General features: G+C 54.1%; 1 protein-coding gene across 4 annotated transcripts in view; it reads right to left on the bottom strand.

Annotated features, from left to right (window-relative positions):
- The window catches only part of Kcnip1 (potassium voltage-gated channel interacting protein 1), a 308,710-nt gene that overhangs the window by 132,175 nt on the left and 152,266 nt on the right, over positions 1-24,269 (bottom strand). The window lies entirely within an intron of this gene.

Below are 24,269 nucleotides of genomic sequence, written 5' to 3'. Positions count from 1 at the left end.
GAGGTTGTGCCCAGGTCACACGCACACACCAGGACACTTTATTTATTTATTTATTTTGTGGTGCTGGGGATCGAACCCAGGGCCTCATGCTTGCAAGGCAAGCACTCTACCGACTGAGCTATCTCCCAGCCCCACCGGGACACTTTATATAAGGGACTTGAGACTCTGCCGACTGTGGTGCCTGTGGGGTCCTGGATCCGAGTCCTCCTGGACACCCAGGGATGACTGATGGACGTGCCAGGCACCAGGTGAATTTTTGTATATTGTCTCACTTAACGATCTGGGCATTACTCTGAGGCGACACTCGCTTGCCCTACTTACGTGGAGGAGACAGGCGTGGACAGCTGTGGTCACAGGTCCAAGCGGCAAACGTGCTGTGGGCTGCCTGCCCGGGTAGAGGGCCCAGTCCTCCACCAACACTGGCTGCAGCTGACTGGATTTCTCCAAAGATGCAGACCATAATATCTCCCATGTGCTGCCTTAGAACCTCGGCACTTTGTTAAGAGATGGAGTCAAAACCCTGCCTGTGAAGGAGGGTGTCGGTTCCCATACCAACCACCAGGGTGCAGCGGGTGCGGGGGTGTGGACATGGCTGGTCCCCAACCAAAAATCACCGTGGAACTGGATTCCTGAGTATCCGTACTGGGAGGTGGTGGGACCCTAAAAGATAATTAGATTGAAGGGCTCCAACCTCATGAAGGGGATTAATGTCTTTTCTGAGATTGGGTTGGATCCCTTAAGACTGGAATAGGGCTCTTGGAACTGGAATAATTACGAGGAGAGCAGGCAATAATGTAAGGTTGCCCCTGGAGTTTTGGCCCTTACCAATGTGCCCACTTGGCACTCACACATTTCCACCCTGTGACACCATGTACTGCACGGCCCTCACCAGAGCGAATGGATGCTGAAAACATGTTCTTGTACCTTCATAACTTTGAGCTAAATAAACATTTTTCTTTGTAAAGTTTCCAGCCTCAGATATTTTGTTATAGCAATAGCAAATGAACTAAGACAGGATGTGACGCTCTGTGACTTTGGTGGCTAGGCCACGAAGGGCAATATAACATCCACTTTGTTCCTGGAATACTTGTTCTGGAAGATTCCAGCTACCATGTAAGCCATCTGACTGCCCTGAGGTCACCATAAACTGTGGGGCCCAAACAAAGAGACTAGAGAAGCTTATAGAGAGAGAGCCAAGCTCAGAGAGAGTGAGCCCCTGCCTGCGGGTTTCAAGTGACAGGCAGCACCAATTTGCCAACCACGAGAACAGACCGTCTTTGATTGTCTCGGTGCTGGAGACTGAACCCAGGGCCTTGCACACGCTAGGCACATGTTCTAACACCCAGCAGAGAATGAGCCACCCTGAAAGGGGACCCTCCATTCCAGAGGAGTTACTCCAGCCAGTTCCACAGGGAGCAGAGACAAGCCATCCCTGCCAGCACCGAGCTCATGGTAGATGAGTGAACAAAGCAAATGACTTTGACTGATTAGAGGCATTTCATTCAGTGTGATTTGTTATACAGCAATAACCTAAATATTGATAACGGTTCAGCATTTAATTCCTGTAGAGGGTTAGATCCAGTTCTAGTAAGGCGACGTGTGAGAAGAGCCAATGCCCCACCCTCAGGCTGGCAAGTCAAGCTGGCACCTGGCTTTGTCCAAGGGCCTGTTGAGGAGAACTGTGGCTGCATTGCCCAGAAGGAGAAAGGAAGAAGGGGAGAGGGCTGAGCAGGAGTGAGGAAACCGGGCCAGGACTGGGGGTGGGCACTTCTGACTTGCTTTGAGCAGCAAAGCCTGAAGGGTGGAAGGACCACCATGCAAACAGTGCAGTGTAGACAAAGTGTGTGTTATTTATTTTTCCATTACTGTGACAAAATACCTGGGATAAATCAACTTACAATGAGAAAGGGTTTATTATTGGCTCACAGTTTCAGAGGTTTTAGTTCATGGTAGGTTGACCTGTTGCTTCTGGGTCTGTTGTGAGGCAGCCATATGGTGGGAATAAGTGGCAGAGGGGGTGTGTTACCTCAAGGCAGATAGGAAGTAAAAAGAGAGGAAGATGCTGGGGTCCTAATACCTCTTCAAGGGCCTGCCAGTGACCTAACTCCCTCCCACTGGGCCCCACCTCCTGAAGGTTCCAGCACCTGCCCATAGCAGCACTCGCCTTCAGCACACGGTCCCGTCGAAGACACTTTTCCAAACCAGAGCGAGGTGATATTTAAAAGATCACTCACTCTTCCCATCAGAGAGCAAAGTCCCAACTTAAGCTTAAGTCCTCCTCCCAGACCTGGGGGCTCCCCTCAAATAAGAGATTGCATTTCCTACCCAGGTGGCAGGTGGTGACTTGCAGCAGGTCACAGTGATTTAAAGGTCTGGTGTAAACGGTATTCCTTACACCCTTTTTCCTGCTTAAATGTAAGTAACGTAGCCTGATGAAAGGGGTAGGATTGCAATAAGTGTTGACTTACATTATTTTTATCATAATGTTACTTAATATGTGCAAACATAAAACCTAGGTATAAAATCCTTATGCTTCTAGCACTATTTGGCTATAAAATTAAAACAAATTTCCAAATTAAATACCAATAAGGCTGCAAAACCAATAAACTTCAAATTAACAACGTTAGTTTAACGCGAGTTTGTTAGGTTGCAATGCATGGCGGCTGGCGGTGCTGCCGTGGGGAGGGTTCACGGATTCCTCTGCGTTGTATTCAGCCCCATGGCGCTCAGGTCCCGCTGCCCTTCTCTCTGGGAACTACGAGAGGGTGGCGTTCGCTGCGCGGCAGACTCTGTGCCCTCCTTCCTTCCCTCCTCGCTCCCCTGTCCTTCCTTCTCTCTCCCTGGTGCCTCCTTAGCCCCATGGCAGTAAAAACAGAAGCAAAACAAAACAAACAAGATACCAAACTCACAAAAGCCTCTAAAATGACACTGCATAGGCCAGGGGCCAGCAGCCTTTTTCTAGGTCAAGGTCAAGAAGTAAGTAAGTGCAGGGCTGCGGTCGTGAGGTCTGGTTTGCAGCTGCTCAATCCTGCCATTTTATTTGCAAAAACAGCCAGGGATGACACAGTTATCCCTTGGAAGGGGGACTGGTTCCAGGACCCCTCGGCTGCCAGAATCCACGAACGCTCGAGTGTCTGACTTAAAATGATGCGGTGCTTGCACGTGGCTTCTGCTCATCCCCCCTGTCCATCATCCCCAGCTTCCTCGTAATCCCTGTGCGGTGCCAAGGCAGCATGAACAGTCCTTATACCGCGCTGTTGAGGGAATAATGTCAAAAAGAAAGTCTGCCCCTGTTCGGGACACACATGGTCCTTCTCCGCCACTACTTTGATCTGTAGGAGTCTGTGGATGTGGGACCCAGATCTCGAGGGCCGACTGTGTGCGCATGACCGAGCCCCTGGGTTTCAACGTGGCTCTGCCCGTGGACCCTGACGTTTGAATTTCAGACACTCTCCGAGGGTCATGAAGAATTCTTTTGATTTGTGTGTCTCAATGATTTAAAACTGTGAAAGTCATGCTCAGCTCCTCGACCAGAGGGAACAGGTTGGGGGCCACCTGAGTCCTTGGGCTGTAGTTTGAGGAGGCTTGGCAGAGACGGTTACGAAGAGGTTAAAACAGATGCTTAATCTATTAGCTAAGTGAAAAAAATCAAATTAAATAAAACGGTGACCCTGGAACCTTCACAGACTCTGGAGAGACTCTGCCCTGGGACACCCCAGAGGCCAACCTCCTTCAACAGGACTCTGGGCTGGATGTCTGCAAGCTTCCAAAGATCACGTGGACTGCCTCCCCCCAGTCCCTGAGCACAGGGGACAGGCCAGGTGCATAATGGAAGTTCTAACAGTGTCCCAGAATACCCACGGAGGCCTTGAGGTACCTGGAGTTTCTGAAAGAAAAGAAATGTCATTTGCCCAGGCTGCTTGGAATAGCCCTTGGGGGCCTGTGTCAGGATGGGCGTGAGAGGACCATGCTGGTGCCAAGGCCACAGCCCAGGGCTCAGCCTCCCTGCTCTGCTGCTCACCAACCATACGACCTTGAGCTTGACCTCTCTTTGCCCAGTCACTGCATGTGTTAAATGCTGCTGCCAAGGCTCCCACCTCCCTCCCCAAACATGCCAGTGGGTGTTCTGAGGCCCACATGAGATGGTACTATCAGACGGGCACAGTGGAGCACGTCTGTAATCCTAGCAGCTCAGGAGGCTGAGGCAGGAGGATCACAAGTTTGAGGCCAGCCTCAAAATGAAACATACAAAAAATTAAAAGGGTTGGGGATGTACCTCAGTGGTAATGCACTCCTGAGTTTAATTCTCAGTACCTCCCACCTTCAAAAAAAAAAAAAAAAAAAAAAAAAAAAAACTCAGCCTCAGTACCTGCAGGTTTGGGGTCCTCCATCTGTCCAACTTCTAACTGAAAATATTAAAAGAAAAAACAGTGTTTAAACTTATCATGTACAGACTTTTTTTTTCTTGTCATTAGGTCCTAAATAATGCAGTACAATAACATTTTACATTTATTATAAGGAACCAAGAAATTATTTAAAGTATCTAGGAGGACATGACTAGATTATATACAAAAAGGACATCATTTTGTGTAAGGGACTTGGCTGTCCTTGGATTCTGTTATCCTTGAGGATCCTGGAACCAATCTCCCTTGGGTACTGAGGGACAACCATGTGGGCAACGTGCTTGGTACAAAAACCACAACTCTGCAAGCATATAATAGATCAGGCCATTACTGATGTCACATTAGCCATGGCTGGATAGTTGTCTGAGCTTCCTGAGCCCCATCGGAAATGGGGGTGGTCTCAGGGGTGGGCGGAACCAGACGGCGCAGAAATATTGCTCCCCAGAGCCACCGCGCCCCGCCCTGGAGCTTACATCTGTTCCAGCGGCAGAGTCCCGAAATGAATATTTCTGTTCCAGTCAATAACATTGTACAACTTGCGGTGAAAACCGAGAGGAGATTAATCATTGAAACTGGAAGCATTTGATCCTACAGCAGAGAGGGACCGGAACAATGCACTAGTGATTTCAGCGCTCTGCGTACGCCTTGATCTTTTAAGCGCTGCCTGGTTGGGTTATAAATATTTTTCCTTTGGTGTTGGGGTTTGCTGAAGCTTCAGGAAAGCGCTGTGAGCCTAAGAAAGGAGGGTTTTGGGTGCTTACAAATCCTCAGCATCTGGAGGGCTGGGGCTTGAGGGTCCCGCCTGGGACCATTTGCAATGAGCTTTTCTCTACTCAGTGGGAAAATTTATGCAGAAGTTGCAATCTAAGAACCCAAACCTCTGAGCAGATGTTTTATTTAGCTTGTTTATTTGGTTTTTGCTTGCTTCTGTGTGTGTGTGTGTAATGGAGGCAACTCTTTAAAAAACTGGGACATTCTACATATGGTCTATTTCCAGTTCCTCCTGAACAGTCAGGAAGCCTGGCCAGGCGGCCCGACACCCCGTGGCAGCAGGTGCTGCTTCCACCGGGCTGTGCCCCTCTGCTCACCCCGGCCCCCGCTGCTTCCTTCCTTCCTTCCTTCAACAAGCAGACCCTGGCTGTCATTTATTACCACGCAGAGGGTGCTATTTGTCTTAGAGTAGAAACAGCTCTCTGTATTCACATCTCTATTAAATGTGGGGATATGAAAGATAGATCAAGAGGGACCCATTTTTCAAGAAAAATGATGGAAAACTTATTTTCTTGTGATATTGAAGAATATTCCTTGGGATTTCGTATGCTAATGGCCATCTTGGCTCGCTTGCTTGCTTTGTCTGGCCCGCGCTGCAGACTCTGCCCCACTTCCAAGGTTCCAGATACTTCCTCATGTGATTGACCACCTCACTCAGTCAAGGTCGACGGCCACCTGCTACGTGCTGGGTCTCGTGCTCAGTCCTGGACTCCAGGAACCAGGCAGGCACGTGCTGTCCTCCTCAGTCTGGCCAGTACAGGGCACCCCAACCATGCAAACTGGCCATCCCAGCAAAGTGCTGTTGTGTCACAGAGGAAAGGCACAGCCAGAGCCGTCTCAGTGTGGGGAGGGCAAAGAGGAGCTGCCATCTTTCCAGGAAGAACGGATGCCTCCCCTGAGACCAGGGAGAGGTGAGCTAGCAGCAGGTGCAGCGGCAAGAGCAGGGCAGATCGGCCTCTGAGGAGCCGCAGGAGGCTGTACCTGGCTGGGACTCTCGGTGCGGGAGATGAGGCTGGGAGGTGAGGGACAGCAGATGGCCGCTGGAGAGGGGCAGGGCCTCACTGGGCTTCTGGAATGCCCATCCCCGTAGGCAGGGGAGAGCCAGCGGCAGCCAGAGCCCTGTGGACAGCCTTCCGGAGGAGAAGAGAGGGAGGCGATGCAGAGCGGGCAGAGGGTGGGGACGGATGAGGGGCGGCAGGGGATCCCAGGGCAGCAGCGTCCTGGCTGTACTGGACAATTCCTCGGCCTCGGTTTCCTTACTGTAACCAGGACACTGACCAGCGCCTCCTGGGTTCGCTGTGGCATTGGGTGACATGAAACGCACCTGGCACTCAGGGAGACCCAACGGAAGCACTCGGTTCCCGAGGGCGTGGGTGCGCCTTTCCCAGCCTGGTCCGCGGCCGGCTGTGCCTCACCTCCTCCCTGGAGGCCCGGGTTCGGCCCCACCTGGGAGGAGCCCTCCCCCCGCCGGCGCCTGCCATCTGTCACTGGTGCTCCAGAGCCGACCTGCCGCCTGGCACGGGGCCGCAGTCATAATTACCACTTCTGAATCGATTCCTTCGAGCCCTTTTGAGCAGGCTGAGGAATGCTGTGATTAAAATGATTTAAAACCTGCCTCCTATTTCACAGCTTTTAATATTTGATAAGATTTTGGAGTGAGTGAGGGATGAGGGCTTGGCGGGAGGCCTGGCAGTTTGCAATCCCAGCTGGAGCCCAAGGAGGGGGTGGGGAGAGAGAGAGAGAGAGAGAGAGAGTATGAGGACGTGGGAAGGTAAACAAGGTGCATTCTTCAAAGGGAAACCCTAGAAAGAAAAGGAGATGAGATCTTTGTTCCTCCGAGCTGTTTGTGACTTTGAATTCCAGTAATTGTTAAGACAATTATTATGAAAATAGGGTAAGAAGAAAACTATAGCAGTTATCATTTATCAGGTCCCAAATCTATGCCAGGCATATGTGTAAGAAATGGATCTACTTTAATTTTCCCAACAATCATATAAAGGACTATGATTTTTCTTAATAGCATACAGAGGCCCAGAGAGGTGAAGTGACTTTTCCAGTATTGCTCAGCAGTTGCTGCAGGGGCTGAAATCCACACGGGGTTGATTACATTCCAACTCCCATTACCTCTAACACGACACTGAAGAGCATCAAAGTACAAACAGGTAAATATGGCAGAGAAGCAGGGGACCTTAGATTTCACTGCCCACCCATGACAGTTATGTCTGGAGCCAACGACTCCAACAGGTGGGTGCCCAATGCCCAGGAGTCTTTATCCCTACATTACGTCAGTTCTCTGGGATTCTATGTGCTCATTTCCTCCCTTTCCACCGAATTCTGGTGAGTACTGGATCTGAGTTCACCAAGGGCAATGTCCTTGCTGCCGTGGGAATGACAACCCTCGCGGACCAGTGGGCGCTTGTAATAATGCCAGGCTGCCCTGCGCCTTTTCCCGCCGAGCGCCCCATGCGTTTGCCCAACACTGCAGACTTCAGTAGGACGATCACCCTCTCTAGTTGACACACAAGGAGACTGAGACTCTGGGGTGTTGGGAGGTTTATTCAAATAACCCTGATAGGAAGTCCAAGGCTTCCCACGGGGGTCTGAGTGCCCAAAGGTCAAGAACAGCTCACGGCTGGGGAAGGCAAGGCCAGGAGCCCCTCTCCTGCTGCCCATCAACCCGAGTCAGAGACGCCGCTCGAGAAGTCGCTCTTCTCTTGATCTCAGGAAGGTGACAAGATGCTCCTTCCGAGGTCACCCCAGACTTCCTGCAGGACGTGACTATAGGGGGCAGGGTCCCAGGGTGGCTGCTTCTCCCCTAGAGAGGAAGGAGGTCCACGGGAGCCTTCCTGGGGAGCGCACTCGAGGTAAACTAACCTCCATCCTACCCAGCACAGGAGGCGGCCTGGGCGTGCTGGCCGCTGAGTATTCCCTGGGGGAGGAAATGAACACGTCTGCACAGTTTCAGGGAAAGATGAGGAGCAAGAAGGTTCTGCAGCGCAGGCGTGGCCCAGTGATCTGCAGGAGGAGCCTCCCGCCTCTCGAGGGGCTGAGCTCATGACCATAGAAGCATTAGTGCCCAGGCCACGTGGGGGGATGTTGCAGAGGGGACTTAAACTTCAGGAGGAAGGCTGTGAACTTCACGGTGCCCCTCCCCCCGCAGGAGCTCAGCAAACAAAGAACAGAAATCAGTCTCTAATTCCTCCACAAAACAGTATTCAGCATGGTGCTTGGGACATACCAGATGCCTAGGAAATGTTTGCTGAATGAAAAATTCTCTGCAGCAGATACAAACTAATACTACTGAGAAATACGACTGAGGGAATCAGATTCCAAGAGCAAGAACTGCAACCATAGCAAGGCACTCTGGTAATCCCAGTGGCTCAGGAGGCTGAGGCAGGAGGATCACAATTTCAAGGCCAGCCTCAGAAACTCAGGGAGGCCCCTAACCAACTTAGTGAGACCCTGTCACATAACAAAAAGGGTTGGGGATGTGGCTAAGTGGTCAAGCACCCCTGGGTTCAATCCCCAGTAACAAAAAAAAAAAAAAAGAGAATAGCAACTCTGGCCATGGTTTGCAAACCCCAGACTTCAGTGCAGGTGATCCATACAGGATATCTTCATAGTGTCCATTTTATGGACAAGCTTCAGGCAGTCACCTGTCCAGAGTCACACTTGTGAAGGTTCCCACAGGGATCTCATGGGCCTGACGCTGTGGCCCGGGCTCCACGTGCCGAGGTTGTCCCTACCCAGCTGTCCACCTCCCCCAGTCTGCGGCTGTAGCCTGGGCCCAGCGTGGCTCTTCCACAAGCCCCGTGCCTGTGCTGGGGAGGGCTCCCGGGGCCAGCTCAGGTGTGGGGTGAGCAGCTGCCTCCAAGGCCGGTTCTGGGGGCAGCTGGCCTTCCTGCTTGAGGTCATCGACCAGGCGCCAGGTCTCCTGAGAGCACCTCCTCTGGTCCTGGTGGCCTCTTTATCCTCCTGAGGGCTCTTCCTTCCTTACCTGCTCTAGTCGCTGAAGTCACCTTCCACCAGTGACCCGGCCCTGCCCCGTGGAGTGGAATGTTCAGACCCTGTAGTTCACTGGTGCCTCCCGAAGCAAAGCACCCACAACCCTTGGCTTTGCCCAACCTTGGGTCCGGAACTCCCTCTGACTCCCTGCTGATCGACCGCCTGGTCCCTAACTTCCTGGCGCCATTTTGACTCTTGACTCTCGTCTGACCTCTTTTCCTCGGGCTTCCCATGGGATGTTTGGTCTGACCTCTGACCTCACCTTCTTTCTCATTATTAAATCAGGACAGCGCCATAGTGACACTGGGCATTTGGGACTGCTGATTCTGTGTCCTGTAGGGCCTTCCTGGGCATCGTAGGGTGCTCAGCAGCACCTCTGGTCTCTATTTGGTAGATGCCAGTGGTGAGTAGGTAGCCACCCTCATCATGGCACTTGAACCTGTCTCCAGATGTTGCTGAACATCCTCGGGGCAAAAATCATCCTAAGTTGAGGCCACCAGCTCTGGCCCCTGACCACCCACACTGTGCCTCAGGCACTGGGCTGCACCTTGTCCTTGGTGGCAATGGGGATTCATGCCCTGGGGCTCCGGGTCTTTCCTTCAGCCAGAGATCCCTGTCCCCTATGAAAGGAAGTCAGGTTCTTTTCTGAAGATGCAGCTGCTGGCCGCGGACTTTCTGTGCTCCACATTGCAGGCTGGTTCCTTCTTCTTTCTGATTTTTGGGCCTGTTTTCCTCCTTCTCTGGGTTTACGCTTTTGCCTTTGATAACCACCTCAGTTTCCCAGGTGCTTTGGGGGCCATTAGTCTCACAGGGCCACACTGATTAATGGTTTTGCCCTGACACTCAGGCAACTGTTTAACCTCCACCCTCCTCTCCTCTGCCCTGATTTTGCTGTGACCTGAGCCTTCCTCACCAGTGTAGCCACCAAGAGAGAAACCAGCACCGCGCCTTGTCCCTGCACAGACCAGGAGGTTCCAGAACCAGGGCAGATGTGCTCCCAAGTGGGACTGACAGCAGATGGGCTCAGCCCGTCTTCCTCTCTCTTGGCATCACATGACCTCGGGGAAGTCACTAAATGTCTCTGAGATTCTATTTCATGCAACATTCCCCTTCTCTTTAAAAGGTTAAATGAAAACACATAATAGTAGGGATAGCTCAAGACTTAGAAGAGGATTGCTGGGGGGGTCTCCTTCTGCTCTTACCCATGTAGCATGATGTATTATTGTTACACTGTTGCTAACATCTACTCTGCTTCTGTCTCACTGTCTCACATATTAGACATTGTAGCACTTTGCTTTGTCATGAGCAGAGGAGTTGCTTGGATTTGGGCACATTATCTCATTACTTCTGCCCACCATCCTAGGAAACAGATACTATCTCTTCCCATTTTTGCAGATGAAGATCCTGGGGTCATGAGATCCCACAGGGAGAAAGTGACGGGGTTAGGATTCAAATCCTAGTTCTCCCCACTTAAAACAGGTGCTTGAAGCAAATTGCATATTGCATCTCATAAAATTAATGAACTTGAATAAGATCATGTATGGAATGTATGCATATAATAAGATGATGGATGGCTTAACAGTCCCCAGCACATAGTAAGTACTAATCAAATACTAGTTTCTTTCCTTGTGTACTTATTGGGCAATAAATACAGACAGTGAGTGTTTAGTACAGAACGGAAAGTCTCTTCACTCTCCCTGGCCACTCTCTCTAGGGGTCCAAGATCCTTCAGGTTTAAGTAGTATCTGTTCCTGTGCTTCCTGCAGGACCTTGGACAGGGCTTAATAAATAGTTATTGATTCGACTATTGGTTAAAGTACCTCCATGCTGACTCTGGGGAGAAGGGGCTGGTGCGCTGGCCCATGGCTGCTCTTGGACAAGGACATTTGCATAACTGGAACGAGCTGTCCCCAGCTCTAATAGAGAACTGAACGTCACTAATTGGCAGGCAGAGGCTGTGTTCTCTCTGTGGGAATCAGGAGGGAGTAGAACGTGCCCTGACTGCTAATTTCCTCATCAGCCTGCACTTGGGGGTGGGGCGGGGGAAGGGAGAAGAAGAAAGGTTGAGGGACACATTGGACCACACGCACTGAGCTCTGGTCTCATGGCCGTTTCATTAAAATCTCCTGAGGTCAAGTTCAAAGAGCACAGGATTTGGAGGCAGGCAACTAGTTTGAGTTCCCAAATCTTTTCCTTATCAACTAAGTCAGAAACAAATCTCCCAGTCTCCTTGGGTCTCAGTTTCTGTCCCTGTCAAATAAAAATAAAGTAAGTGTAACTGGTAAGAACATTTGTTGAGTGAATAAATGCAACCTGATAGATTTTCCAGAGGGATGTGACATCAACCATAAAAAATTGTCTGTTTGTTCTGCAAGAGAGTAAATGGAAAAACATGTCATAAAATTAAAAGTAATGTGAATAATGCGGGGCTGCTTGCACGTTTCTGGCTGAGGCAGGACGAGAATTCTCCACCTCCATGAGAAGTCACATGAATCCTAGCACAGTGGTGTCCGTGCCCAAGGGGGAGGTTATTTGAGGTGGTTTTAAAATTACAGATCCACAAGCCACATCGCTGAAGACAGTGGCTGGACAGGTCTGGCAGGAGGGACAGTCTAGGTGTCTGATTTCTTTCTGCACCAGCTGCAGTTCACCACCCAGGCACAGCTGGTTCAGGACCATGGTCAGTGCCTCCAGACTGGCCTCCCAGCAACACCTTTGCCCCCTGAAGAGGCTGAATAGGCTGTCACAGGGAAGATGCTGTTCCAATAAGTGTCGCTTTACCTTTCAGGACTCTTAGGGACATTTCAAGGACATTGCAGCCGGGGCAGGGTGACAGGCAAAGGGTGGGGCCACTCCCAGGACAGGAGTACTGGTTTTAATATCACGAGCCCCTGTACCATGCTGGTGGTGTTCCACGCAGCCTGCAGAGCAGGCAGGGTTATGGAAATTTAAAATGATCAGAATGGTCAACAGAAGGCCCAGTGGTCTCTCCCTCTGTCTCAGGTCCAGCAGGTCATTTCTGAGCATCTAGTCCTGAGTTGTTCACGCTGAGCCGTGACATGGCGGTGCAGGGAGGGGAAAGGAAGTGGCCAGGGCTCTGTGTGGATAAGGACAGGGTTTGTGGGCAGGGGTGTTGGGATGGGGGTCTTCCTGAATCCCCCACAAATCAGGAAATCTCAAATCTAGAACACGCTTGGGCTCATAAACTTCCACACCACATGCATCTGCCTTTGCATTCTTCCACAAAAGTAAGACAAAGGAAGCAGGGCCGCAGGAAGACTAACCACATCATTTATCCAAATACTAGTGGGGATCCCCTGGCTGCAGAAGCCTCTGGCTGGAGTGTGGGGCATGGGCCCAGGCAGGGGAGGAAGCCCCGCTCGGGAGCTGGTGATACGAAGGCTATAGAACTGGGAAGAGGACCTGGCATGTGAGTCCACAAGTCCTGGTACCACTCATGGGATTCCATCAATAGTGGCCCCTGGGAAGTAACTCTGATCAACTGAGCAACGGATTGATCCGAAGTCAGAACAATCACTGGCCTGGTCCCCTTTCCTGCTGTGCTCGCACAGTGGGGTGGTATAGACTGTCTCAACTCAGGTGCCTGTCAGATTGATAGGCGAGCAAGTCCCCTGTGCTCTGGGGGAGGCATTTAACCAGGGGTGGGGATGAGCCCATGCTCGACTGGGGGATAGAGCACGGCAGGTTCGGGTTTCTAGGCTCTTCTAGCAGGCTCCCTGCAGGGTCTCACTGAGAAGGCAGATTATAAGAGGTCCTGGATCTGGTGGGTGTGGGGGTGAAGGGTGGGACCAGTGCCTCCACGGACCAAACCTGCAGCCTGGACACTTGGTGGCTGCAGCTCTGGCTGCCTCCAGAGGAGAGGAGGAGATGAACACATTTTTCACTGCCTTAGGTGGCGGGCTCCATCCAATATTCCAGGGCCCAAGCCCACTCTGGGCGGACGTCCTGCTTGCTGGGTTTCAGCTGTCCAGCTGCAGCTCAGAGCCCTGGGCTCAGGAACACAGACTTCTCTGTATTGCAATTCCAGGAAACTTGAAATGCAAATGTGCCCTGGTTGGAGGGCCTGTTGTGAGTAAACGGAGCATGTTGTTCCCAGGATGAGCGTGGCTCAGGGGCCGGGAGGTGGTGTGCAGGGAATGAGGGGCGCCCACCAGATGCCAGGCTTTGGGGAGGTCTCTTGCAAAATAAAGGCAGGAACCCACTGGGTTTGGGGAACTGGACCGGGGAAGTGAGGCCAGAGAAGGACGAACGTGTATCCAGGGCTGCTCTGTATCCAGCACTTTCCAGCCCTAGGAAAGTAGCAGCCAATGGAACAGAGGAAGTCTTGGCTCTCCAGAGCTCACGTGCTGGCTGCCAGCCCCGGGCGTCACGTGGTCCTTGGGAACGGCTCCTCAGGGCCTCACTTGTGCTGGGTCACACCCCCTTGCTCATCATATCACTGAGCACTCTGCTCCCTCCTGCCTCCACAGGGGGCTGGGTCCCCCACCTAGAAGTCTCTCTGCTGTTTCTCTGCACTGGAAGCGTGCACTCATTTTTGTGGTCTCGGCTTTATTTGACCTTCTTAGGGAGCCTCCCAGCCAGCCTGGACGGGCCAGCTGCCTCTTTCTCCTCTTTGCTTTATCTGTCCTCGTATTTGCCATCGACCTGCTGTTTGTCTTCAGAGGCAGCATGCACTCCTCCGGGGCGCGGGGCTGGATCCTAATCATTTCTGTAGCCTCAGTTTCTAGCTCGCTCCCGCCACAGCATTGGAATTCAATGAGAATGAACACATGGACCAGAAGCGAACGCGAGTCAGGCTGCCCTCCCGAGCGATCGATGCCCCACCCTAGCAATGAGGGAGGGAGTTACTGCGTTATCTCGAGAGGGGCTGCTATCACGGCCAGTTTGGCTAGTTCCCTCTTGTGATTCCTGTCTGTCTCTCACCACTGAAGCCCTGTGCTGCTTGGGGACTCTGCCCCGAGAAGGCCATCACCAAGCGCAGTCCTTCAGTCTTGGACCAGAACCATGAACCCTTTTCTTCTAGCTTGCACAGCCTGGGGTATTGTGTCATTAGCAACAGAAAAGGGACCAGGACAGCATTTCAAGTGTAAGTATGCAAATGAGCTCTAGAAAATGCCCCACAGGGCCTGCGGGAAGAGGGGAGAGGCCAGAGGCTCCTCTGAACTTGTCCCCACGAGGCTCCCTCATACCGGACCTCCAGCCAGCTCTGGGCACTTTCCTGGACCCCGCCTGGTGCCCTCCCCACAGCTGCTGCTCCTGCCATGTTCCACTCCAGGGTTGCCCATGGCCACCTTGGCCCCTCTGGTCTCTTGTCATGGTCACTGTGGCCACCATGTCACTGGCTTGCCAAGAGCCTCCAGTAGGACTGGCGAGGCAGGTGGGAGGGCCATGTGCATCGGAGGATCTAGGGTCTAGCCAAGCAGAACAGGGACTTTTTAATTGACATTTAAATGTCAACGTGCCACATGAAATGTTATGGGTGTTCCGTGGCAGCCCCGGAGGAGCATAAACACATCTCCAGCTCCTTAATCACTGCCCACAGTAATTACAGATGCCCTTTGGTGAATGGAAGCAAACCCGCTACAGAGGCCGTGCTCCAGCCAGGATGTCTGTCTCACCTGTGGCGCTCAGTCCAGCGCTTGGTCCCTCTGATGAGAAGGACAGACAATTAGAGATGGCGGTGGAGAGGGAGCGACTGGGAGGGAGGAGAGGGGAGAGTGGAGGGAGGAGCTGAGTGCTGTGGTTCAGATGTCAGGTGTCCCCCAGCTCCCGTGTTAATGCAGGGACGTTCAGAGGTGGACTGATTGACTTGTGACCGCTGCGACCCCAGTGCATCCTGGTTTGAATGGACTAACTGGGTAGGAACTGTAGGCAGGTGGGTGTGGGTGGCAGAGGCGGGTCACTGGGTGTGTGCCCTGGATGAGGGCATCGTCCCTGCTGCCCCATCCCCTCCCCTGCCTCCCAGCCACTAGGAGCAGAGCAGCTCCCTCCACCACGTCCTTCTGCCACGAGGGTCCGCCCCACCTCGGGCCAGGGCAATGGGTTGGACTGAGCCCTCTGAAACTGGGAGGAAAAAGTAAACGTTCTCTCCTCTCAGTGGTTCCTGTCAGGAACGCTGGTCACAGTGATGACGAGCTGGCACAGGGACGGGGACAGAGGGGGAGGGAGAAGCAGAGAGGAGCCACAGAGAGAAAGAGAATTAGGGGCCAGGGACCAGCACAGACGCACAGAGAGGCAGGACAGAAAGAGAGAGAGACAGGGAAAGGCAGGGGGAGACAGAAGAGGAGGGCACAGTGAGAGGGACCGAGAGAACAGGGAGTGGAGAACGTGACGGATGCAGCGACCTGTAGGGAGAAGGCAGCTTCTGGACGGTGTGGGGACAAGACCCTCGGGGACACACACAGATACCTCTTCCTCCAACACGGACCTTTGACCCCTGCAGGCTGGTGGGTGAGGAGGGAGCGCCACCGGCTAGGATGAGGTGTCTCTTGGGGAGAGAGGACCTGGGAACTCACATTGCTGCCCCGCAACGGGGCAGCGTGCGCCTCTCACGTGGCAGGAGAGGAGCAAAAGCCTGGGTACCAGGTGAGATGCTGGGCCACAGGCCGAGTCCGGCACTAGACCCAGGTCTTGGCTTCCCCGGGCTTGGCCAGCATGTCTGTGGAGACACTGCCGCTCGCCCTGCATCAGACCACGACCCAGGCTGGGGACAAGTGCTGGGGACACACACCTCGCTGGCCTGCGGCACGAGAAAGGCAGAGAGCTCTCCGTGGTGTTCCTGCTGAGGCCAGAGACTGGGTGAAGGCGCTGGAAGACGGGCGCGGGTTTGGGGTGCCAGGGCTGCCTGCGCCACAGAGCGTGGACGCCGAGAACACGAGGCTCCTCCCGACTCTCGCAGCCGCCATCGGGAGCAGGCTCTGAAGGAAGAGCGCGGACAGCTTCTGGGCCCTCCTCACACTGACTCCCACATTTATCTATGCACGTAAACATTTTGCCAAACCAGCCCTTTTGTTACAAAGCAGTTGATCTGCACAAAGTGACTACGTGTCAGGTATGTCTACACTGCAAGGCGCCATGCTGAGCCCCCACCAGCCAACCTAAGGAAGAGCAGTTGCCAAGGAGCCGACTCCCCTGGATGCTCGGTCTGCCTTATTTACAGGGTGAGGGACCAGCAGGAGGACACTGGCCGGGGCTGGGGAGCTCAGGCTGAGCAGTGTCAGCGTGCCCTTGCTGGGCCGCTGGCATCTGCTTGCCCTCGGGCAGTGGCGTTTAAGCCGGACACATCTGCTTCATGCCCTGCTTTGTCAGCCAGCGAAGTTCAGTTTCTCTCACTTGCAGCAAAGCTCTTGGAGCCTAGCCAAGAATGCAGACAGGAAATGCCCGGGGATTCTTCCCTGAGGAGCCCCAGCCTGGAGGACAGGATGGACTGTCAGCAGATTAGGCTGCGTGAAATGCCAACAAAACAAGGCAGGTAAGTATTAAGGGCCAATGGGCAAAGCTCATTTAGCCTGGAGGAGGCAGAGTTGAAAGAGGAGGGAATTTTTCAGTTGGACTTTGAAGGATGAATAGGAGTCTGTCTAGAGGCCAAGGGAAGGGTGGGGCCATCCAAAACCACAGAGAAGGTGCGAGGCAATGAAGTTGGAGGAACGAGGGAGTACTTGCAAACAGGTACTGGAAAGGAAGTGAAAAATGAATAACATATGTTCCTGCTTTGCAGGTGATTTGACATATGTGCAAATAACTAATTAGGGATTTTTGTGATAAATTTAAAAAGAAGGACATAAACAATGCTTTGGGACTAGAGAGGTAGAATTTTGGAGAACGTGCATTTATCTTTACAAAATTTGCAAAGGAGTTTAGATGGTAAGAGAGAAAATGAGTTCAGTCTGGAGGGAAGGCAGCGCGCCCATGAGGAGTAGCGTTTAGACTGGGGAGAGATTCCGGGGACAGGTCAGGTAAGTTGACAAATAGAGACCCTGCCACCAGGGTAGGCTCGGCGAGGAAAGAGACAGAAGGAAGCCTGTCGGGGAGAGAGGACAAGGCGGGATCAGGGTCTGCGATCCACTGTGCAGGTGGAGGAATGGGGCCCTGGAAGGAGGTGGCAAGTCATTCCAGGCCACTCGGCTTATTAGGAGCCAACGAGACACAGTTCCATATGTCAATCTGCAATTTCTGGGTTTTAAACAGCTCCAGGATTTATAAGCACTGTTTTATTTTATTAGGTTTGTGTGTTACGGCTGCGGCCCCAAGGATTTCTGTTTGTGCTTTTCCAGCTCATTAAAACCTAACAATGGACTCGGGGCCCGTTAGGGTTTCCATTCCCGACCCAGCACTGGGCTGCCTCTGCCGGGAAATGCACAGGTGGGGTGCACAGCAGCACCCAGGGTCCTTCCTAGCTGGTCCCCGGGGGCTTGGTTAAGTCACAGGGCCAGGGAACAGCAGAGCTGAGACCCATCCCTCAAGTCCTTGAAAGTACCGTCCTCTCTCCTGTAATTTCCTAGTAGACCCCGCACAGCCTCAGCACCGAGTGTGGAAAGCAGGGAGCGGCTCTAATAAAGCGTGACGGTCATCCAAAGTCAACCAGATGCTGGTCCAAGCATGTTCTCTGATGCTTGACCTCATGCTAAAAAACTCAGCCAAACTCCTCAGGTGGCTACAAAGTCCTCCGGGACCTGTGGCTACTTCTCCCCTGCCCTCCACCCAGGCACTCTGGCCTCCTTCCTAGTCCTCAAATGTTTTCCCACCTCAGGACCTTTGCACAAGCAGCCCCTTCTGCCTTGAAATTCTCCTCCCTCGAGGGCTCAGACATGTTCTCAGGCAGGCCTCCCTGATCCCCACTTGTGCCTCACCACCCTGGAACTCTCTCTGAGACCCTGGGGCCTACATTTGTTTGCTGCTGGTTCCTGGCCCCAGGGCAAAGCTTGCCCAGGACAGGGGCTCTGTAAATGCTCGTAGCAGGAGCCACAGGAGGACGCCAGTGGAGGTTGCAGGGGAGGGCCACTCCTGGGCACGCCTTCACGGCAGACACACCTTGGTAGAGAAAGCTGCTCAAGTCTATCCCTTTTCATTCCAGAAAACAGCTGTGCCCTAACGGGGCCACATGGCTGAACACCTACTGTGTGCCAGGTCCCTTACCTGCATGAATTCATTTCGCCCTCTGACAGTCCCACAGAGGGCTAGCTGCGCCAGCCCAGCTGTGACTCACTTGACCAAGGCCACACATTAGTAGGTGGCAGAGCTGCCCGGGACTCTGGCAGGCTGGGCTCCAGTCTGTGCACTTCACTTGGACACTCAGCTGCCTCTCAAGGGAGGCAAAGGGCACGCTCAAGGTCACACGGGCAGCCTCTGTAAATGCCGGGATGCACACCCAGGTCTGCCTGACTCCAAGGCAGGATGGCCACTGTCTTGCCAGGGGCATTTTACCCGGCAGCTGGGCGACAGAGCAGCAGCGACGCCCCGAGGCCGCAGCTGGTGAGGACTGCCAGGTGCGGGTCTGGAAGTATTTCCGGTGGAGGGAAAGGCCCCTCAGGGCTCCTGCTTAGGCTCTGGGACAAACAGCAGGACTTCATTCACAAGACAGCCATCCGCAGGTACGGCTGAGTGGAGGCCATCGGAAGCCACGTTTCTGACTGTCTGAGCCGGGCAGCCGGCCAGAGCCTGCTTCTGGGCCCACTGGCCACATAGTCCCCTCTCCTCCCCTCTCCATCCTGGCCCGGTCCCTCTGCCCCCTGCAGAGGAGACTGTATGGGGGGAGCAGGGTCCCTGACCAGCAGGGGAGGCAAATCAGAGGCAGCACTTGGAGACGAGGGTCGCGGGCAGTGCGGCCAGGGCCTGGTGACGGGCCACAGGACTCCTGTGCTTGGTTCCCAGGCGTCCTGCCCGCCCTCACCCTCAAACCGTTTCCTGCAGCTCCTCTAAGACACTCAGGACTTGGGGGTCCCTGGAACACGCCAGCGTGGAGGGAGTTTTCCTCATGCCCGCCTGAGCTAACCCCTGGCTTCCTGTCTGACCTGGGCCTTGACGAGCCTCGCTCTGCCTGGCGGTCAGATGGGGACAATGGTGGTCACCTCGGGGGGGGGGGGGGCTTGAGAAGCAATTGTATGGACACGTGGCACGGGCCTCGATGTGCTGCACCAGGTACCTACTTTGTGTCTAGTAATGTCAAGTCATTATTGTCATTGTTGGGCTGGGTCAAAGGTCCCCAGCAGACTGGCCTGCAGGAGGCTGGCTCATGCTGGACTTGGGCAGCACTTCCCAGGCCGTGGGTTTTCCTCAGTGATTTCCTTCCCCTACCTTTCATCCTGGAGGCCTTAGGTTCCCCACCCGAATGATGGGACAGTTTCAGTATCTGGATCCTTCCAGTTCCCCGCTGCCCAGGTTGCCCCGGGCTTTCAAAGATGCATCCTCTGGTAAGGACTCTGAGTGGGCGGGAGCGCCCCCTTTAGGCAGATGAGGAAACCTCACTGCAGAAGCACTGAGAGCTCGGCTAAGGAGCAGGCACTCCTGCTTGACCTGGACAGAACTTTCCAGAACCCACCCAGGAGTCACATGTAGCCTCCCTGGGATGTTATGCCATATAGTAAAAACAGGAGAAGCTGCGGGGCCAGCTAGCTCTCGGTCTGAATCCCAAGGCCGCTGCAGATGACTGTGGCTTCTCAGAGCCTGTTTCCCCATCTGTGGTATGAGGACAATGCTGCCCTGGCCGTTATTGAGATGGTTAAATTCAGCACCCAAGAGGCATACAGTAGGTGCTTCATACATGTTAGCTTCGGGAGGAGTATGCTCTGTCCTTCTGGAGGGCCTGCGCCTCCTTGGGCAGCTGTTTCCCTGGTGCGTGGCGCAGGTGCTCTGAAATCCCCGCCACGGAGCTGTCAATCATCAGGCGGCGCATACACCCGCATTAACCTGAGTAATGGCCGAGCTCAGCCCCGGCCTCCCTGGTGAACCCAGGCGTGCAGGCTGTTTACTGGTGGAGCAACAAGGAGCTCGAGTGAGTGTTCTCGTTCTGAGAAGATGGGGCTGGGGAGGAGAGCGATCTGCCTCCGCCTGCCAGCGACGAGGGATAATTACAGCGCTTGTCAAAATAAGCTGTGGAGATGGAGCCCATTCCTCGCCAGCCAGCTTCCCAGCTCCCCTGGGGATCCCTGCTTTAATTAAATACCTGGTGCAAGTGCTGGCTCGGTGCTGGGTGTCGGTAACGCGCTTGGATTAAAAGTCCACCCCAAATGAGCCAGGATGAGCACGTCATGTTGCCTCTGCCCCCAACAGGCTGATGGAGAGGAAAGGGATAAGCAAGGACCCCAGAGGGGAGAAGAGAGGGACAAAGAAAGAAGCCAACAAATAAAGTCAAGCGAGGCTCTGGCTGCAGTGCAGGAAAGAAGCAGGACATAAAAAGGATTTCCCAGCTGGGAAGCGCGCCTGCAAAGAGATGTTCTGTCTTGATTAAGGAAAACCAAACTCACACCTTGAGCTTGGCCAGGGCAGGTGAACCTCCACCGGGAAGGTGACTGCACAGTCAGGGTCTGGCTTCTGACTCTCCCTAGGCCCCCAGGGTGCCTCTGTCCTCCACCTGTCCCACCCTGCCTGGCCTCGAGGGCTGCTCTCCCTTTACCACCCTGGCCCAGTTATACACGAGATTCGTCCTTTAATCCCCCTACAGAATGGCACGCCTGGCTGCAACATTAGACGAGACTTAACTCAAATCCTAGGGTGACAACCGGAAAATAAACACTGAGCGCGTCTGGAATCCAGATAAGCCTGTGCGCAAAATGTGACTTCCTCCTGGAGGCTCTGGGGACTTCTCGGCTGGCTTCCTGTTCACCTCCCCGCCCCACTCCTTCCAGATGAACGGCGGTATGCTAGTGGCCCCGTGGGCTTGCCCTAGCCCTTAGGTATATTTTCTTGGGGACACACTGTCATGTCAAAGCAAACAACAATGAGGAACTTTGTATGGCAACCGTACATCCAGGTTCTCCCGAAAAGTCAGAGGACCTGACCTCACCAGTCACATCTGCACGGTGTGATCGCTGGAGCTGCTTCCTTCAGGCAGGACCTGCCCTGTGAGCACGGGACTCTGTCACATGGGCTCAGACCCTGGATGTGAGGGCAGGCGGGAGCCAGGCTGTCCCCTGCATCGCCCACCTGAACTAGGTGCTGAGTCAGGGGCTCTCAGACTTTCTCATAGACTTTCTCACAGGCAGGTTGGCTCCCTCCCCATCCACCAGCGTCCACTCACTCAGGTGAGTGAGGACTTCCTGGGCCCCAGGTGCTGTGCCGAGTTTGGGGACAGAGGGTTAAACCGACAGACATCCTCGGTCCCTCTCCACTCCAGGCGTCCTGTCTGAGGCCCTCTCTTGCTGTACCAGGGAGTGAGTGGCCAGGACCTGGAAGCAGCCGTTACTGGGAGCTTAGCCCTCCTGAGGTGTGCCTGCCCTCACACGCCAGGATGATAATCATGCCCCTGAGCCTACCGCCTGCCACTGGGGGAGAGGAGGGCTTTCTGTGTGCTGGCTCACGGGCAGCAGAGGGCAGGTGGTATGATGCAGAAGGAAAAGGAACATGGATTCAGGGGCAGATGGCCTGGGCTGAGATCCTGGCTCTGTGTGACCTTGGACAAGTTACTTAACCTCTCGGGGCCTCGGTTTTCCTCATCTATGAAGCGTGATAATGATTCCTTCCACACCATGAAGTGGGTATGAGAGGCGATGGGAACATAGTAGGAGCACTACCTAAGGGTGTGACTGACAGATGAATGAGAACCAGGAACACAAGGGCTCTGTGATGAGGACACGCATCACATGATTTCCCAGCATCCTTCCTGGTTAGGATTTACTGGGGCACCCGAGGTGTCCCTCATGGGGAAGTTGTGGGGCTTGTCCAGAAAGTGCTCTGGCGCTCCATGACTGTGCCCAGGCCGCTGGCGGGCCCTCCTCTCTCGCTCTCAGGCACCGGGCCAGCAGCTCCGTGCTGAAGCATGTGGCCTCGCATACCCTTGGAAAGAATTCCCTGCACATCGAGCGCCGGAGCTGAGGATGATGTCATTCCTGGAGCCCTTGGTGCCAGCTGGGCCGGGCACCCTGAGGGACCGGAGGGCCGAGTCCCAGCAGCCCTGCTCCTCGCCAGCACCTGTGCTGACTGGGCAGCTCCTGCTGGTCTCCCTGGCCTGTCCCCCCTCCACCCTGCCTTCTCCACATAGCTGAGCTGTGAAGAGCATCAGTCAGGGCTGGTCATTCCTGCTTCTGGCCACTTCCTGTTGAAGTGGCCAAAATAAAATCCAGCTCTCAAAGAGCCTGCACGATCTGGTTCTTGCTGGCCTCTTGCTGTCTCTTCTGACACCCCCCCTCCTTACTGTGGTCCAACCACAGCGAGCTGTCCCGGTACTCTGCCCTCTGCCTGGTCTGCAGCGGCCTTCTATCTTCCACAGACACTTATATACCTGGCTCAGAATCCAGGATTCCCATGTGAGGCAGCTCTTCCCAGTGTCTTCCAGTTTCACTGGCTTGGGAGCCTCCTCATCACCCAGAATGACCTTACTGATTGTTTACTGACTGCTGCCTGCCCTTGGACTGCCATTCAAGCAGATGACAAATTCCATGGAAACGGGACTTGGCTCTGCTCTACATCCGGGGACCAGCACAGTGCCCAGCACATGGTGGGCCCTCAATAAATACTCGAGCAGTCACCGTGGAATCCATTTCTTTCAGATGCTGAGGGACGTATCCAGGTCCCTCCTGGTTCTGATGCTGCCCTGACCTCCTATGACAAATGGTTCTAATTCCAACAACTTCCCGAAGGCCAGGGGCGCAGGGGCCTTGACTGATGGAGCACAGGACTGGGCTGCCTCACAGCCTCATCATGAACACTCGCCCGCATGCATGCACATGGCCACCTCTGCAAGCGCAGGCGCTGCTGTGTGGACAAAGGAAGACGCAACCACACTTGGTCCCAGACTCACCTGGATCGCAAACCCTGGGAAGCCCTGGCCAGGACTGTCGGGAGAGGGGGCGACGCAGACCCTGCGGTCAGGGGTCTGGTGGGCCCAGTTTGGCCCTCAGGCTTGCAGTCACCCCAGCGTCTGGGGCATTCTCCACGGGGAAGGGGGCTGGGAATAAGCTGAGCCAGGTGTGGCAAGCGTTCCCATCAGCTCCTCCCAGGGAGGGCACAGAGGGTAACATGACCTTGGGTGTGGTGAAGGTCATACGGTGAGTGCAGATAGCACTCAGGCACCCAGGCAAAGGAGGCTTACAGCCCATGCCACAGTGCAGATGAGCCAAGTCCCCAAGAGGCTCAGATCATGGAGCTGGACCCCAAGGGATGATGAGCACGTGGCAAAGGGGGAGGAGGAGTGGGGAAGGCGTGAAGGTGGAAAGCTCGTGATGTGAGTGGGCCCAGGGCCGAGGGTGGTGGCAGAGGCTGTACAGTGACAGGGTAGAGGTGAGGCTGGGAGGGAGGCTACAGGAGTCTCTGATCCCTGCTAACCCATCTGGCGCCCTCCAGGTAGGCTGGCAGGAAGAGCCAAGGTCAGACTCCAACCCCAGGAGAAGCCACTAGTGTAGTGCGGATGGTGGGAGCAACGGACAGGGGAGGAGGGGAAATAAGGAAGGGGACCGTGGAGCAAGGATGGAGGCTCCACCCAGGAAATAGAAGGATGGACACAGGAGCTATTTATGAAGTGGACTCACAGTGTTTTAATGACTGACTGAGTGAAAGGAAGGAGTTGAAGATCACACTACTATCAACACCATCACCACCACCACCATAACCATGATCACCTCCAACATCACCATCAGTGGTACCGCCACTACCATGACCAGCATCACCATATCACCGTCATTGTCACTCTGCTAACATGAACTGGACTTGGACCACGAGTCTGGCATTCTTGCAAGGACAGTTTTGAGAAGAATCCGGGTTTTGCAAGCCTAGCTACCATCTTCCCTGACATTTCCTTCCTAGATAAACTCTTTCTCCTCCTCCAGAAACAAGCGTGTCTCTGCTCAGCACCTTCATAGTTCTCTTGAGGGTCCCGTTATGCCACTAGGTGCTGCAGCCCCTCGGATGGAGGAAGTC

This window comes from Sciurus carolinensis, chromosome 6 (assembly GCF_902686445.1).
Source record: "Sciurus carolinensis chromosome 6, mSciCar1.2, whole genome shotgun sequence".
Lineage (NCBI taxonomy): Eukaryota > Metazoa > Chordata > Mammalia > Rodentia > Sciuridae > Sciurus > Sciurus carolinensis.
The sequence above is the reverse complement of the archived record's forward strand: the minus strand, read 5'-3'. Positions and strand labels throughout refer to the sequence as shown.